The 16,190-nt window shown below is 40.1% G+C and overlaps 1 protein-coding gene across 1 annotated transcript in view; it reads left to right on the forward strand.

Annotated features, from left to right (window-relative positions):
* Positions 1-16,190, forward strand: part of LTBP1 (latent transforming growth factor beta binding protein 1) — a 369,767-nt gene that overhangs the window by 116,314 nt on the left and 237,263 nt on the right.

Consider the following 16,190-nt stretch of genomic DNA (forward strand, 5'->3'; position numbering starts at 1 on the left):
AAGGAGGTTGTAAAGGGGTGGAACGTTTCTGAAGTGCTAAAATTTCAAGTAGATAGCTTGTTTCCTTATGTCCAAAGAGAAATCCTTCAAAAACAAAGGTGAAATAAAAATATTTTCAGAAAAATGAAAATGGAGACCATTTGTTATGTATCTGTCCAACAGGAAATTCTGAAGGAAGTTCTTCAGGCCTAGGGGGAATGACACCAGATGGAACTCAGTATAGTTGTGTGGGGTTTATAAATAGGGAGATGTAAGCTTCTTACATTTTTATGTGTATGACAAGTGCTGTAGAGATCTTAAGGATAGTGAGATCTATGAAGCTGTTACTGTTCTTGCAAGAGGAACAGAAGGTCACCATGGCAATTTTGTGGTACTTTGTAGTTCTTAGTTTTTTCTTTTTCTTTTTAAAATGTGTAGGTCGTTCATAAAATTCTCACAGGAACATTTGGGAGAAAGAACTTAGATGATATAAAAATCAGATTGTAAGAGAAAAGGAAGTGGTGGTGGTAATGGGTGTAGATTAATCACATATTAAGGGGACAGGAGGTAGCTGAGGAGCAGAACAAAATTTTTGTAAAATTATTTTTAATACCTCCTTTGAGATCCTTCACTTAAAACTTGGTAACTCTGACAGGGCGGAAGGGGTGGAGATGGAGGGAAGAGGAAGGTGCTGATAAACCAGTCCTAGGAGAAACAATGGCCAGAATGTTGACGCTACAGAATCATAAGTCTGTAGAATCCATAGGTAACTAGGTGAATAAAAACTTTCCTGAAGGAGTTTTAGTGTAAAAAGTATCCTGCTTAATTGTATCTACTGTGATCTCCAAACTTTCGGATTGCACACTAATATCATCAAAAATGTTTTAGTTGGCACCCTATGTATGTGAGCCATGAGCTATAGAGCTAATACATTATGAATGTCACAAAACATCCTAAAAAATAAAAGATGAAAAGAAAGAGATATATAAGGAAACAAAAGTAGACCAAACTTCTAGTATTACTAGATTACAGCATTAACATTTTGTATCATTTGAGTATGGCACCTAGCTTAAAGACTACTGCAGTGACAATAAAATAGGGTATACTTAGAATTATTCTGTTTCTAATTATCTGTCTATATTTCTGTTTATGGAGTAGACATAAAACTTGATACAACTGGAATATCATATGCATTTGAAAAAATCATGTACAGCTTTAAAATTCAATCTTGCGTTTTAGCTTTTCTATCATTCCTCACCACTTGAGCTACAGTGCTTGCCTTCATAAAAAGCTAATATTAATAATCTAGTGAATAAGCTGTAGTATGTTTTCCATGTCCACATTGTCGTGCATAGCCTTTTTTAATTGCTCAGTAAAAAAGGGTATAGTATATGAATGTGTCTGCATCTTCATTTTCTAACTTAGAGGATTTTTCTATGACCTATTTTAACATAGATAAAACTCAGTTTTAGTGATTACATAATACTCTTTGTAAATGTGTTGATCTATTGAACCATTCTTCTATTGGACATTCAGTTTGCTGTAGTTTGTTTTTGGCTCTTGTAAACAGTGATTCAATAAATGTGTTAAATAGATATCCTTAAGTACTGGGATTTATTTCTTTAAATTATAAAGGATATGCTTATTAAGTTATTGGATATATTTATCTTGAATTTAAATTCTAGATTGATTTCCGAAGTCTTAAAATTCACATTTCCACTAGGAATGCCTGAGTATTGTTCTTCTCCCACTTTATATCCCTGTCAGCAGTAGGTCCATCATTTTCTTGTTTCAAATTTGGTAATTTGAAAATATTTTGGCAGAATGGATACAAATGCAGTCTTAAGTTGGCATTTCCGGTGAGGCAGTGTTTCCTCACATGTAAGTCTTCTGGATTTTCTCTTCAGTGAATTACGTATTCATGTCCTTGATCCGTTTTCTTTCTTTCTTTTTTTTTAAAAAACTTTTTTTTATTGAGTTATAGTCATTTTACAATGTTGTGTCAAATTCCAGCATAGAGCACAATTTTTCAGTTATACATGAACATACATATAAATTCATTATCACATTTTTCTTCACTGTGAGCTACCACAAGATCTTGTATATATTTCCCTGTGCTATACAGTATAATCTTGTTTATCTATTATGCATTTTGAAATCCCAGTCTGTCCCTTCCCACCTCCCACCCCCTTGGCAACCACAAGTTTGTATTCTATGTCTATGAGTCTGTTTCTGTTTTGTATTTATGTTTTTGTTTTTGTTGTTTTTTAAGATTCCACATATGAATGATCTCATACGGTATTTTTCTTTCTCTTTCTGGCTTACTTCACTTAGAATGACATTCTCCAGGAACATCCATGCTGCTGCAAATGGCGTTATGTTGTCGATTTTTACGACTGAATAGTATTCCATTGTATAAATAAATATACCACATCTTCTTTATCCAGTCATCTGTTGACGGACATTTAGGCCGCTTCCATGTCTTGGCTATTGTAAACAGTGCTGCTATGAACATTGGGTTGCAGGTGTCATTTTGAAGTAGGGTTACTTCTCCCTAATGTGGGTCTCTTGTATGCAGCATATTGAAGGTTCTTGCTTTATTATCCACTCTGCCACTCTACGTCTTTTGACTGGAGCATTTAGTCCATTAACATTTACAGTCGTTAATGATAGATGTGTGTTTATTGCCATTTTGAACTTATTTTTGCAGTTGATTTGGTATTTCCTCTTTGTTCTTTTCTTCTTCCTTTCATGGTTTGGTAATTTTCCTTTGTATTATCTTGGATTTTATTTAGGTTTTGTGACTCACTTGTAAGATTTTGGCTTGTGGTTACTAATAGACTTTTTGAAAGTCTATTAACACATTACTGTAACTGTTTGTATTAAACAGATAGTAATATAATCTTAAACCCATCCTATGGAGAACAAAAAATTTAAAAAAGGAAAAAAAATACTCTATATTTCCTTACTTCCCTCTCCCACTCTTAATGATTTAGATGTCTTCTTTCACATTTTTGTGTTTATTCTATTTGTAATTCATGATAGTTATCACCTTTCCAGTTATGAGTTTCTCATTTTTGTAGCATCCTGCTTCTTTTCTATTTAGAGCAGACCTGTCAATATTTCTTTTAGCATGGGTTTAGTGTTGTTAAACTCTTAGTTTTTGCTTGTCTGTGAAATTCTTTGTCTCTCCTTCTATTCTAAAGGATAGCCTTGCTGGGTAGAGTATCCTAGGCTGCATCTTTATTTCATTCAGGAATTTGAATATATCTTGCCACTCCCTTCTGGCCTGTAGTGTTTGTGTAGAGAAATCAGCTGAGAGCCTTATGGGGATTCCCTTGTAGCTCACTCTTTGTTTTTCTCTTGCTGCCTTTAGGATCGTTTCTTTATCCTTGACTCTGGCCATCTTGATTATGATATGTCTTGGTATGGATCTGTTTGGGTTCTTCCTGTTTGGGACCCTCTGAGCCTCCTGTACTTGGATAGCTGATTCCTTGTTGAGGTTTGGGAAGTTTTCAGTCATGATTTCTTCAAATACCTTTTCAATCCCCTTTGTTCTTTCTTCCCCTTCTGGAACCCCTATTATGCGTAGATTGGCACACTTTTATTATCCCATAAGTCCCTTATATTGTTTTCATTGTTTTTTATTTGTTTTTCTCTCAGCTATTCTGATTGGGTGCTTTCTATTGTCCTGTCTTCTAGGTCACTTGTACACTTGCTTTGTACAGCCTTTAGATCAGCTCTCATCTCAGCAAATGAGTTTACCAATTCTACTTGGTTCTTCTTTATAGCTTCAATTTCATTTTTGACATATTTTATATCTCTAAACACTATCTCTTTTAGTTCCTTCAGTACTTTGATCACTCCTTTTTTGAAATCTTGACCTAGTAGGCCATCAATGTCTATTTCATTGATTGTTCTTTCAGGGGATTTCTCTTGCTCTTTTAATTGGGAGTGGTTCCTCTGCTTCTTCATATTGCTCATATCTGTCTGGCACTGTGGCTTAAGGAGTATCAGTCATCCATTGTGGTCCTTAAGGAGTTTATTTATCTATCTATCTAAAGCCTATGCAGGAATAAAAGTTAAAAAAAATTTGAGAGAATTTTAAAAGAGTGGGGCAAAAAAAGGTTTGAAAACAGTGTATAATCAATAGTAGAAAAGCAAATTGAAGCAGAATAGCAATTGAGTTGAGACTCTTTTAAAAACCTTTAAAAAAGGAGGAAAAAACAGAAAACAATATTTGAAACCTGTATATAATCAATAACAGGAGATCAAAACCAAGAGAATTAAAAATGAAATGAGGTGGATTTTTTTAAAATAGTAATAATAAAAATACTTTAAAAGAAAAATTTAAAAGGGATTAAAACTGTAGACATATACAACTGTTTAAAAAGTAAAAATCAAAAAGGTAATAGAAAATAGAACAGATATAAAAAAGATTTGAAAAAAAAAAAAAAGGATGTGTTACACTGAAGACTGCGCTCTTAATGATTTTGTCGAGAAGTCTGTCTGTCTTCGCCCTGTTTTGCGAACTCAGCTTGCTGTTTCCAGAGGCCCTCTGTTGGCATCCTCGTCTATGCTGCTCCCAGTGCCTGTCAGCTAGCAGATCGCATCCCCTCCTAGCACCGCAGTTAGGTGCTGTGTTCCTGCCAGGAAGGTGGGTGGCCACTTGCCCTCTCCCAGCGCCGGTAGATCCGCTGCTCTGTGCAGCTGCCTGCTGCATCTCAGGTCCGCACTCCGTAGGTGGGCTCGGGGAAGACCTCGGAACAGCCCTGCCCCTGCTCCATGCCAAAACTCAGCTCCTTGCTTGTCTTGGTGGCCAGGAGGTTGCGGAGCCCTCAGGTGCAGATTCAGGTCTTGGCAGGCCCCTGCCCGGGCGCTGCGCACAGGAGGAGATGGTTGCTGTGGCTGCGCACTGCCTCTCTTCTCGCAAGATGCGCCACTAATGGCGCTGTGGGTCTGAGGAGACAAAGGCTATGGCGCCCCTCCCCCCAGGGCACACCAGCAGTGTTGCTTTGCTTTTTTTTTTTTTCGTAATTTATGGGGGCCCCAGGTTGTTCTGCTCTGTATCCCCTCCCAGCCACAGTGCTCAGCACCCTGCAGTCCCCCGGGGCTGCCTCCGTGCAGTTGCCCCAATCCTCTGGCCAGCTCGGGCAGCCTGTCCTGGCCCCCAGCTGCTGGCTGGGTGTCGCAGGGACCCCTTGTGCCCGTTTAACTTGGTTCTGTCAGTCAAGGGCTGCCCCATACAGATCTGAGCCTCGGAGGTTCCCATCCATCCCACTGGCCTCTCTGTTGGAGAGGGGGATTCAGCGAACGAGCGCCATTCCTCCTTTGAGGCTCCCTCCCCACGGGACCAGCCCCGCACTGCTTTGCTTTTTCTTCTTTCTATTTTCCTTTTCTCCTACCAGATTCGTGTTATCTTTGTCTTTTGAAGAGGGCGATGTTCTGTTGGAGTTCAGCAGGTGCTCTTGTTGGCTGGGTGGGTCCGCGGATGTGAGTTTTGGTGTATTTGTGGGAGAGGGTGAGCTACAGGCGTCTTTCTACTCCACCATCTTGGTCCCGCCCATGACCCATTTTCTTACTGGATTTTGTTCTCATTGGGTTACCCAGTTGTTTTATCATCAATTTGTAAGAGACCTTTCTATCTAATACCCTTACTTTCCACGTGTGTTTCAGATACCCTTTCTTATCTCTTATTTCATAATTAACTATATTTGTGTCTTCTTATACACCATTTCTGTTTTTGAAAGTTAATATAATTTTTCCCAAAGTGAAATTTGAATAATTTGCTTAGAAATTCCAGTGCCAAATAAGGCAACTACATGGGAGAGCAAATCTGGCCTTGTGTATCCAGAAGCTGAAGAGGCGCCGCCTCCACCGTGTCCTCTGAAGACACCTGCCATGCCAGGTGTGCTTGGGGCACACACCCACCAAAGTTTGTTAGGAGCCCTATCATCCTACTATGGGACTATCCTATGTGGCAAGATTTGCTTGACCAGATTTTGCTGCTTCTCATATAGTTTTGTACTCATTGCGCTTCAGACATATTGAAATCAGCCGTATTTTTTCACTGGATAGTGCTGGCTTTAAGGAAAACCCAACATTTCCAGCTGTGTGGGTCTTGCAGGTCCTGTAGGGCAGTGGATATTTTATTTCAGCTGGACCAAACCCTGAAAGAGGAATGGAACAGATGTTTGAATTTGGTTAAATGCTTTCAATATTTATTACTTAGGTGACCTAGTTTAGCAGCAATTGTAATAGAAAAAAACAAGGCCATTTGAGAAAAACACCGTTTATTGCATTCACCTTAAAAATCAAAAGACTTCTCCCTTTTTATTTTACTTAGTTTGAATGTGGGGAAATAAAACCCTGAGGGAGTCTCTTCCCACTCCGAACAGATATTTACATGAACACTACATTAAAAAATAGTTTCCTCTATGAAGTACTCTTTTAATGTGACTAGAGATCAGTTCTGGAGCTGCAGTCCTTGATGTGCTTGAATTTCAGAGCTGGGGGACTTTGATCCTTACACCTTATAAATGAGGAATTTGACTCACAGCTTTCAGAGATTCAGTGGCACAGGCAGAAGTATGATTTGAATTCCCAGATCCAGTTCAGTGTTGTTTATCCTTACTTCATCTTGGGTCCTGTGGATGCCCTGACCTGCAGAAGTAAGCTCTTGGATCTGGGTACCACTGTATCCATCCTTGACTCTCTCACTGCCTGTCTCAGAGTTTAATGTAAGGAAGATGCGGACTAGGCAGAGGGGAGGTTGTAGAAGAACAGCTTGTCTGACAGGTTCCCACTGTCTTTCCCATTCTTCCAGGTTTACAGGTCGTGAGAAGGGAGTGTACAAAGTTCACTTCCAAAACCAAAAACCACAGATGTCTCTTCCAGCTGCCATTAGGGTCCAGGATGGAGAGTTCACTAAAAATTCACGTAGCTACAACAGCTACAAAAATGCTCTGGGAAAAGAATTTAGAGAATGAGCAAAGTTAGGTATGAAAGGCTTCCCAGACAAGTGGATAGAGGTTATTTCACACTTACGGCAGACTAGACGTTAATTCCTTACAGTGTCGTGGAGAATGGAACGTTACGGGAGCAGAGGTTGAAATCTCATTGTGTGGTTTAAGGAGCAGCTATCAAAGTGAAGAGTGTTAGAAAGCAGGAGGGAAAAAATGGAAATGATAATATTGGGGACAGAACCGTATATTTGATTATTACTATAAAATTAGCATCTTAAATGGTTGGCTGAAAGGAGACAAAAATGTATTTGGAATTGGCTGAGATGAACAAGCCTTGCATTGTATCATCCAGAAATACCGAAAGATGGGTAACAGGAAGATAAGAAACCTGCCTTTCCCCTCCTTTCACCGCCAAGCTGTTTTTTGTTTAGTTTTGGATTTTTTTTTTTTAAGAATCTGGAGCCTGTTTTTAATGCAGATTTTAAAAAATAATGTGGTAAAATATATATAGCAAAATTTTCATTTCAACCTTTTAAAAAATTTTATTTTGTATTGATGTACAGTCAGTTTACAGTGTTGTGTCAGTTTCTGGCATACATCATAATGTTTCAGACATACATATATTCCTTTTCATATTCTTTTTCATTATAGATTACTACGAGATACTGAATAGACTTACCTGTGTGTTTTAACCTTAAGTATACAAGTCATTGTCTTTAATTATGTTCACGCTGTTGTGCACTCATCACCACTATGTTTCCAAAAGTTTTCATCACCCCAAACAGAAACTCTGTACTGCCTATTAAACTCTAACTCTCCCACTATTTTGATAACCTCCATTCTACATGTGTTTCTCTGTATTTGCCTATTCTAGGTACCTCACTTAAGTGGAATCATACAAAATTTGTTGTGTATCTGGCTTATTTCACTTCATGTCATGTTTTCAAGTTTCTTCCAGGTTGTAGCATGTACCACAACTTTCCTTTTCATGGTCGAGTAATATTCCATTGTGTTTGTGTCACTTTTTTTTTTTTTTTAAATCCATTTATCTGTCAAAGAACATGCCTTGGATGGTTTCTGCCTTTCACCTGTTATGAATGATGCTGCAGTAAACATTGGGGTACATGTATCTGTTCAAGTCCCTATTTTCAGCTCTTTGGGGACGACATATACTTGGGAGTGGAATTGCTCGACTATATGGTAACTCTACCTTTAGCCTTTAGAGGAAGTGCCAAACTGTATGTCATAGTGGCTGTGGTGCTAGGTTCCCTGACTCTGTTGAAGACTCATGGAGGGCTTTCACTCGTAGGTGTGACAGTATGAGTAATTGACCCTAGAGCTGCTGAATGGGACTTAAATTCCAGACTCACTATTTACAGATTAACTTCAGAATTTCTTTCTATAACTTTTTTTTTTGAAACAAGCATTGCTTTTAACTATACCTTTGGGTAATCTCTGAGTATGAACTCTAGGATTATCAGAGGGGTAAAATCTATGCCTGTGTCATCCACCTAATTGGTGGAGGGGAGCAAAAGAAATTTAACAGCTGCATGTGTGTGTGCATCAGGAGTTGTGCTAGGTGTTTTCACACACTGAAAACAATTCCATTTCACGTTTGTCTTTATATTAACTTTTTGGGATGGATATCATTACCCTGATATTGCAATGAGGAAATTGAGAGAATTCTCCCCTTCCTTCCCATGGTAAGTGGTAGAGTGAGGATTTGGTTCCTAGAATTTGATTAAAAGTCCTTGCAGTTGACAATTCCCTGGTAGGGTAGATGTCTTAATTATTGTTTACATTTTGCAATTTTCTTGGATTACATTTAGTTAGATTTTTCTCTGGCCTCTCTTACTTTAGATAAATAGGAGATGGCAACAGTTTCTTTTAATTTGTGTTCAGGGATGCTGTCCCAAGTAACCAAATGTAGCAACTCATTTTTGACAAAACCAAGGAGTTTGGTTTTTAACAATATTTCCTTCCATGATTACTTGCTGAATAAATCATGAAAATCTTGAACTAAGTTTAGTCATCTGTACTTTTCAGAGTTTTTGAAACAGTTCTTTTGAAACTTTTGAAAGATACTACATCATCCTTTGCAGATAGGATATCTGGCTCATTAGCATGTAGCTTTGATTATTAGAAATAGAAGAAAATAGCGGAGAATGTGCAGTGCTGGAATTTCTTTGTCTTTCACTCTTTTTTTCCTCTTGCTATTTGTTTTCTTTTTTCTTTTTGTGAATACTAAGTAATATTGCCATCTTACACGTATGGAACGTTTTCTACTTTATTTTTTCCTTCCAGTTTTATTGATGTTTTCTACTTTTAAGAGTACTTGTAAATAGATGATCTCATTTGATAAGGCTTTAAAAATTAGATAATTTCATTTGTATCTTGTAAACTCTTACAGAATGGTTTAAACACATAAAAAACGGAATAGTATAAAGAAACCCCAAAGTATCCATCCTCCAGCTTTCCTAATTACCCGTTCAGAGCCAACCGTGTTCATTTATACTTTGCCCATTCCTCTCCTCCCTCTGATAATTTTGAAGCCAATTCGTAAATATTTCAGCTTGTATCTGTAAAAGATAAGGGCTCTTAATATATCCTTGAGACTGTTATCTGATAATGGGGAAGTTCTTCAAACTGCTCCATTAGACCTTTTGACCTGGGTCTATAGTGATGTCACCTCTCATTCCTGATACTGATAACTTGTCTTCTTTCTCTTTTTGTTTATCCAGAAATTTATTGGTTTTACTGATTTTCTCAAAAAAAAAAAAAAAAACAGCTTTCACTGACTTTTCTCCCCAATTTCACTGATTTCTGCTCTGATCTTTGTTTCGTTTTATTTTGGGTTTTATTTTTTTCTCCTTGTTCCTTTATGTGGAAGTTGAGGTCATTGATTTGAGACCTTCTTCTCTAATATAGGTATTTAACACTACAAATTGGCTCCTTGCTAGTGATTTAAACAGCATCTCATAAATTTGAATAGGTTGTGTTTTCATTTTCATTGAGTTCAAAATACTTTTTAACTTCCCTTTTGATTTCTTCTTTGATCCATTGGTTATTTTGAAGTTTGTTTTTTAGCTTATAACTATCTGGAGCATTTTCTAAAGATCTTTCCATTACTGATTTCTAATTTAATTCTGTTACGGCCAGAGAACATAATTTGTGTGACTCACATCCTTTAAAATGTTACTGAAACTTTTTATAGGGCCCTGGATATGGTTCATCTTGGTCAATAGTCTGTATGCACTTGAAAGACATGAATTCTGCTGTTGGGTAGAGTGTTCCATGAATGTCAGTTAGATTAAGTTCATTGTGTTACTCGCTTTCTGTATCCTTACTGATTTCTTGTGTACTTGTTCTGTCAGTTATTGAGAGGTGTTGAGCCTGCAGTGATAACTAAAAAGGTTTATCTGTTTCTATTTCCCACAAATTTTTTGTTTTAATTTAAGTTTTTTGCTTCACATATTTTGAAGCTCTGTTACTTAACTTCACAACTGTTTAGGATTCGTATGTCCTCTTGATGAATTGATCCTTACCCTTAGGAAGTGATGCTTTTTGTTCCTGATAATATTCTTTGCTTGAAATCTACTCTGCCTCTTATTAACATAGCTGCAGCAGCTGTATTTTTCAGACGAATGTTAACATATTACATCTTTTTTCATCCTTTTGCTTTTAACCGATGTTTGTCTTTTTAAAGTGGGTTTGTTGTAAGCAGCATACATACAGTTGGGTCTTGCTTTTTGTCTTGTCTGACGATCTTTGACTTTTAATTGAGTTGTTTTGACCATTTGCATTTTTTCAAGCACTTAATTTCAGTCCAGTTCATTTTTTATCTTCCAGATGTTAGGATAATTTTATTAAACTTTCCACGAGGAAGCTTTGCTCAACCCTGTTTCTTAGAGTCACCTCTCCTTGCAGCTCCTTTATTGCAGCCCCCTCTCCTCTAGGAACGTGGAATTAGGGGGGTTGGAGAATTCCTTGAATGTTTTCATGTAGTCAGGTCCAGAGGACTCTCTCCTAACGAGGGCTGTTCCAAGACATGGGGTGCCTCTGGGAGTGTCTTTAGGTCAGACACTTGTCTAGAGGAGAGCGTGCCGACCGTGAGAGGGAAGAGTGGGTGTGGAGAATTGTTGGTGCAGCTCTCAGCCTTTCTCCTTCACTCCAGACAACTCGTGTTAGGCCCCAAACGCATGTGATCTGCTTGGCAGAACCAAAACCACAGTTGATGGGACTCACCTTCCCTAGAGAGGAACCTTAGTAAAAACTGTCATTTTGTTGTTGTTTTTGCCATCTCATTACGTTTTTAATGATATTCTAGCATCCCTTGTAGATGGCTGCCCAGGCAACTTGAGTACAGGGGCCACCTTCTGTCTGAGTGTAGCTTCCAAAAGACACATGAGGAGGTTGTGTGTTGTTTGTCCATTTCTTCATTGTAGACTCTGGCTCCATCATTTCTGTGGACTTCTCCATTGCTCCTCCCAGAGGCCACTGGCTCTTTACTTATGTGGTCACTGCAACTGGTGGTAGTAGGACATATTGACAGCAGTGTTTCTCAGTCTCAGAACTGTTGACATTTTCAGCCAGGTAATTCCTTCTTGTGAAAAGACAGTCCTGCACATCATAGGATTTTAGTAGCATCCCTGGCTTCTACTCACTAGGTAAGAACACCTTACTTCCAAGTCCTGATACCTGAAACTGCTTCCAGATACCATACCAAGTGTCCCTGGGGGAGGGGGGCAAAATCACCCCTAGTTAAGAACCACTGGTGTAAAAGAAAATTAGTTCCACTTGGTTGTGTTTACCATGTTTATTCATGATGACCATAAAGCCCCCTCAGTTCCCACGTCTCTCCCCCCAGTATCTACTTCCTTTAATTTTATTTTTTTCAATCCCTATTGTCCTTTTCATCTCACTTGAAGTCTAAGACTTCTTCTTTGCTTGCCCCCTCCGTTGATATTTTCAGTGTAATCTTTCCACTCCTCCTGTTCTGATGACGGTGCTTGCTTGTTTCGTTTTGCTGTCTCTGTGTTGATTCTGGCACGCTGCAGCCCTCATTCACTCTGTTACTGGAAGTCTGTGTGCGCTGCCCTTGGGTCTCCTCATCAGTGGCCTTTTCACCTCCTCATTCTTGTTTGATCTGATAGATAATTTTCTAGGAGTGGGGTTACTGACAGGCAAACACTTGTCTCCCCTTACGTGTGTGTGTGTGTGTGTGTGTGTGTGTGTGTGTGTGTGTGAGAGAGAGAGAGAGTGATGCTGCCTTGTGACCTCTTCCCGTTTGCTTTTCTTTGTCCTTCCCTAAGTGCACATCGTCCTTGAACTTTGCAGGAAAGAGCTTTTCTCCATCCAATCATAGCTTGCTCTTCCTATTTACTTTGGTGTGTTCTTTTCTTTGAGAAGCGTTCACCTACGATTTTGAGCAATTTGGCACACGACCAGGGCATCACATGATCTCTTGAATTTTGCAAAGGGAAACAGGCCCCGAAAGACTGGAGGTGACTTGTCCATGGCTTCCTCCTGCAGCACTGTTTCCTCTCCTGGTTCTTCTCTGTCCTCATTACAAACCTGAGTGCCCTGATCATAGTGGAAAGGGCTCACTCATGTCAGACTGGCCTTCTGTGGGAAATGTTTTATGGCCTGTTGGAGGCTCCCTCCTGTGAGGTCCAAAGCCCTTTTCCTACGTGGAAAAGGACTCGTGTGTTGCCAGATCCTCCCACCCGCTCCACAGGTCAAATAATGGATTTAGTAGAAATATGGAAAAGTTTAGTCCATTCTTGTGCCAAAAATTGCCACTATGAAGGAAGAAGTGTAAACAGTGTGTGACTAATCCTTTCTTTTAGGGAAAGAAGTTTTATGTAATTGTTTCCCCTCTGCTTACAAAGATACAGAGGTTTCTACAGATTCGAGTCTTCAGATGGCCGGCTCTACCCCTGACTTCTGGCCTGCATTTCTGTTTTTCCACGTGTCACCAGTAAACCACCTATCAGCTGTCCCACCTGACATAACCCCAGTCCTATCATTACTGAAACAGCACTGTTGTCGGGGCCGGGGCCCTACAACCCAGCTCCATGGCCTTTTCCAGTTGTTGATTTTCTTGGTTTTTCTGCAGCAATTTTCTGGTGGTTCAGTCTCCTCTCCACCTAGAAACTCTCTTCTACTTAACAATTCTGGATCTATGTTATTCTTGTTTTTATCTCCTGATTTTTTTTCTCCCCATTTTCTCTTTATGTCCCCACCACTGAATGTGACTGTCCTCTAAGACTCTGTGGTTCCATGTTTTTTTCTGAAACATGTTTGCCTTTGAAAGAAGTTGGCCCCTCTTAGCACATCACTATTCCTAAACCCAGAGGCTTTCGTTATCTGCTCCCCGGAGATCCACCCCTCATTGCTGTCTCTAAAACTAACATAATGGTCTTCCTCACACACTGGCCCTTTCTTCTGACCTCTTTTAACTCAGCCTTCCTCTTTGCTTTTACTTTTCCCCTTGGCCTTGGCCTTGGCCTTGAACCCAAAATACCCTTCGGGTCAACCAGGCTAGAAACCTTCATCATCGTTTGACTCTTTTTCCTTTTGTTCACCACCCCTCTCACCCCTTAACTGAATCTTCAGTCCTGTTACTCCTTCTGGTAGTGACCTCTAGCCAGTTCTAGATTTATTCCCTTTAGATGTTGTCTGAAGACTTTCTGCCATAGGAGATGAAGATTCAGCTTACTCATTTCACCTCCTGCTCCCCACCTTCCCTCTCCATCATTACTGTTCAGAGTTTCACTGCTTCTGCAAACTCCACCCACACACTGAAACCTCTGCTGCTTCCTGTATCAATCTCACCTCTCAAGGTTGTCCATGTTCTCTCATGACCCTCCATTTTGTAAGATGAGGGCAGTGGCCCTGCCTGTCTTCCCTCCACTTCTCCCCTTCCTCTTCCAGAATTTGGCAGCCGCCTCCAGCTAATTCTGTACATTGATATCACCTGAGTTGGTCACATGGCTGGTGTCTAGTGGTTAGCGGCCTCACAGTGTTGTCTGTGGGTGTTCCACTCAGCGCCAAGCCAAGTACAGGGGGGTGGGTTGCTCCCTCCACCTGTGTCTGTTTCTGTGCTTCTTGAAGTAGTGTGTTCCTAGCATCTAATTGGAATGAATTTTCCCTTTTTCCATTCCAGCAATTGCATACACACACACACACACACACACACACACACACACACAGTCAAGTTTCTCCAACATCTCAGTCATGTTTTCCATTCTCATGACTCCCCTCTTTCCCCTAGGCTCATTCTCATGGAGCTTCTTGGCTTCCTGGTTGCCTAACAACCTTCCTTTTGGGGGGAAATATGGGAAACCAGTCCTGAAGCTAGGGGAACCCAATGTATTAGAATGAGAGAGCATTATTCTTGGGGAGTAAGTTTTGTGGTTTATACCATATAGTTCCATTTTTCTGGAGAAGAATACTCTTTTTTTTTTTTTTTCCCCCTGTTGGGGGTAGAAGTCTGACTTTGGATGTTCTCTTTGCTAGAATTGGGGGGAACAGTTGCTTTCACATGTAGACTTTTTAGTGAAGACATTATCACCCTGTGCTTTCCTTGGTTTCAGCATCCAGAACCTCTCTGTGGTCTCTTGAGGACATGGCTTCCTCTGTGCCTTTACTCACAGAGTGATTTTCGACCAGTGTCCTGACCCATTAGGGAGTCAGGAAGTCATGACATGAATGTAATCATTCAAGATTGTTGTTTTAAAAAAAAGAGAGTATCAGTGTCCTTTGCATAGTAAGGATAAATACAGTTTTGTAATACTTAACTATATAGAAAAACAAACATACATATGGATGTATACTGTATCTCCATGTAAATGTACTTACTGTAGGCTGAGATAAAAGAAGTTAAAACTTTCAGGCTTGGCTCACTCCATGCTGCTACAGCAGTCAGCATTTCTCAGTCTGCGTTGATCTCTTATGGGTTTGTTGAATGTCTCATGTGTGTGAGAATGAGTGACATGAAGCACATGTAGCGTCCTTGGTCAGCACCTGTGCCACACATCGGAAAGGATGCTGGAGCAGAGACCCCAGGGTCTTCAGCTCTGCCAAATGTGGATTTCTTACTTATTGGGGAATCCAATGGAGGGAGAGAGGAACACTAAGGGGCTTGGGACAGTGGATCTTTGTCATAACAGAGTATTTCAGTATTTTAATGATGAGTGTGGCAGTCCTGTTGCATAACAGCCAACTGTCAACTCTGGATTTCTTTCTTTCTTTTTTTTTTTCCCCCTTACCTATAATTTTTAGGCCTTCTTTGGAGGAAGGGAAAATGTATAGGTGCCCCAAATCCGTTTTGAATCAGAGGCCCTCTAATTTTTATTTTAATCTAATTTTCTCTAAACATCTTACTTTTCCATTAAAAATTAATTATAATGCTAGTGATCATTAATCTTTTTTTCTCAAAGGGTGCAGGGGAAGAGAGGAGGAAATCCTAACTGAAAGATTATTTTTTTCTCCCCTTGGAGATTGAAAATACTTGAAATGCTTGGGTAAGAGAGAAGAAAAAGAAGAGTTGAAGAGGGTATCTATTTGTAGGCTGAGAGGTGATCCAAAGTGGAAATAACTCTGAAGGATGAAATTAGAGGAAAAGGTAAATACCAACCATGAAGGAGGAAGTGAGAGGACAGGAGGATGGTGATGACACTTGATGCCTGTTCGTGGGACGAGTGAGGGGACGGTTGCCTCTACTTGCCCCATGTGGTGTCACTTATGACTTTGCTTCTTCATGAGGCATGAGACAGAGTGGCTGTCTGTTCATGTGTGTGTGTCTTTGTGAGTACATGTGTTTATTCAGACCCTGGCATTGGAGGAGAGTGAAGGAGGTGGGGAAGAGGAGGCCCAGCTTTGTGTATTCTCACATTTGCTGCGTGTGGGTCCCTTGCAGGATAGACGGCAATACGGCTTCGGGACCATTACTCACTGCCTGCAGTTGGTAATGGCTGAGGTTTGTTCCTCAAGTTCTAGCCCTGGTGCAGCTGTCCTGTTTATTCATTACCCTTCTGTTAAGTTTCAGAAAAAGAAGCCTATGCGTACGTGTACTGTGAGCGCATTTCCTGCTGCCTCCCACTTCCTTGGTTCAGAGGGGAGAGAAAGGGAGGACCTCAACCAGAAGGCAGACCCCACATTCGCTCTTATGTGGCGTGGTCAGAGCAGGAATTAGTTGCCTCAGCTCCAGGGTCTCTCGGAGCGCTGGGCTGTGCTCCTTTG

The sequence above is a fragment of the Camelus ferus genome, chromosome 15 (genome assembly GCF_009834535.1).
Source record: "Camelus ferus isolate YT-003-E chromosome 15, BCGSAC_Cfer_1.0, whole genome shotgun sequence".
NCBI classification, from domain to species: Eukaryota; Metazoa; Chordata; class Mammalia; order Artiodactyla; family Camelidae; genus Camelus; species Camelus ferus.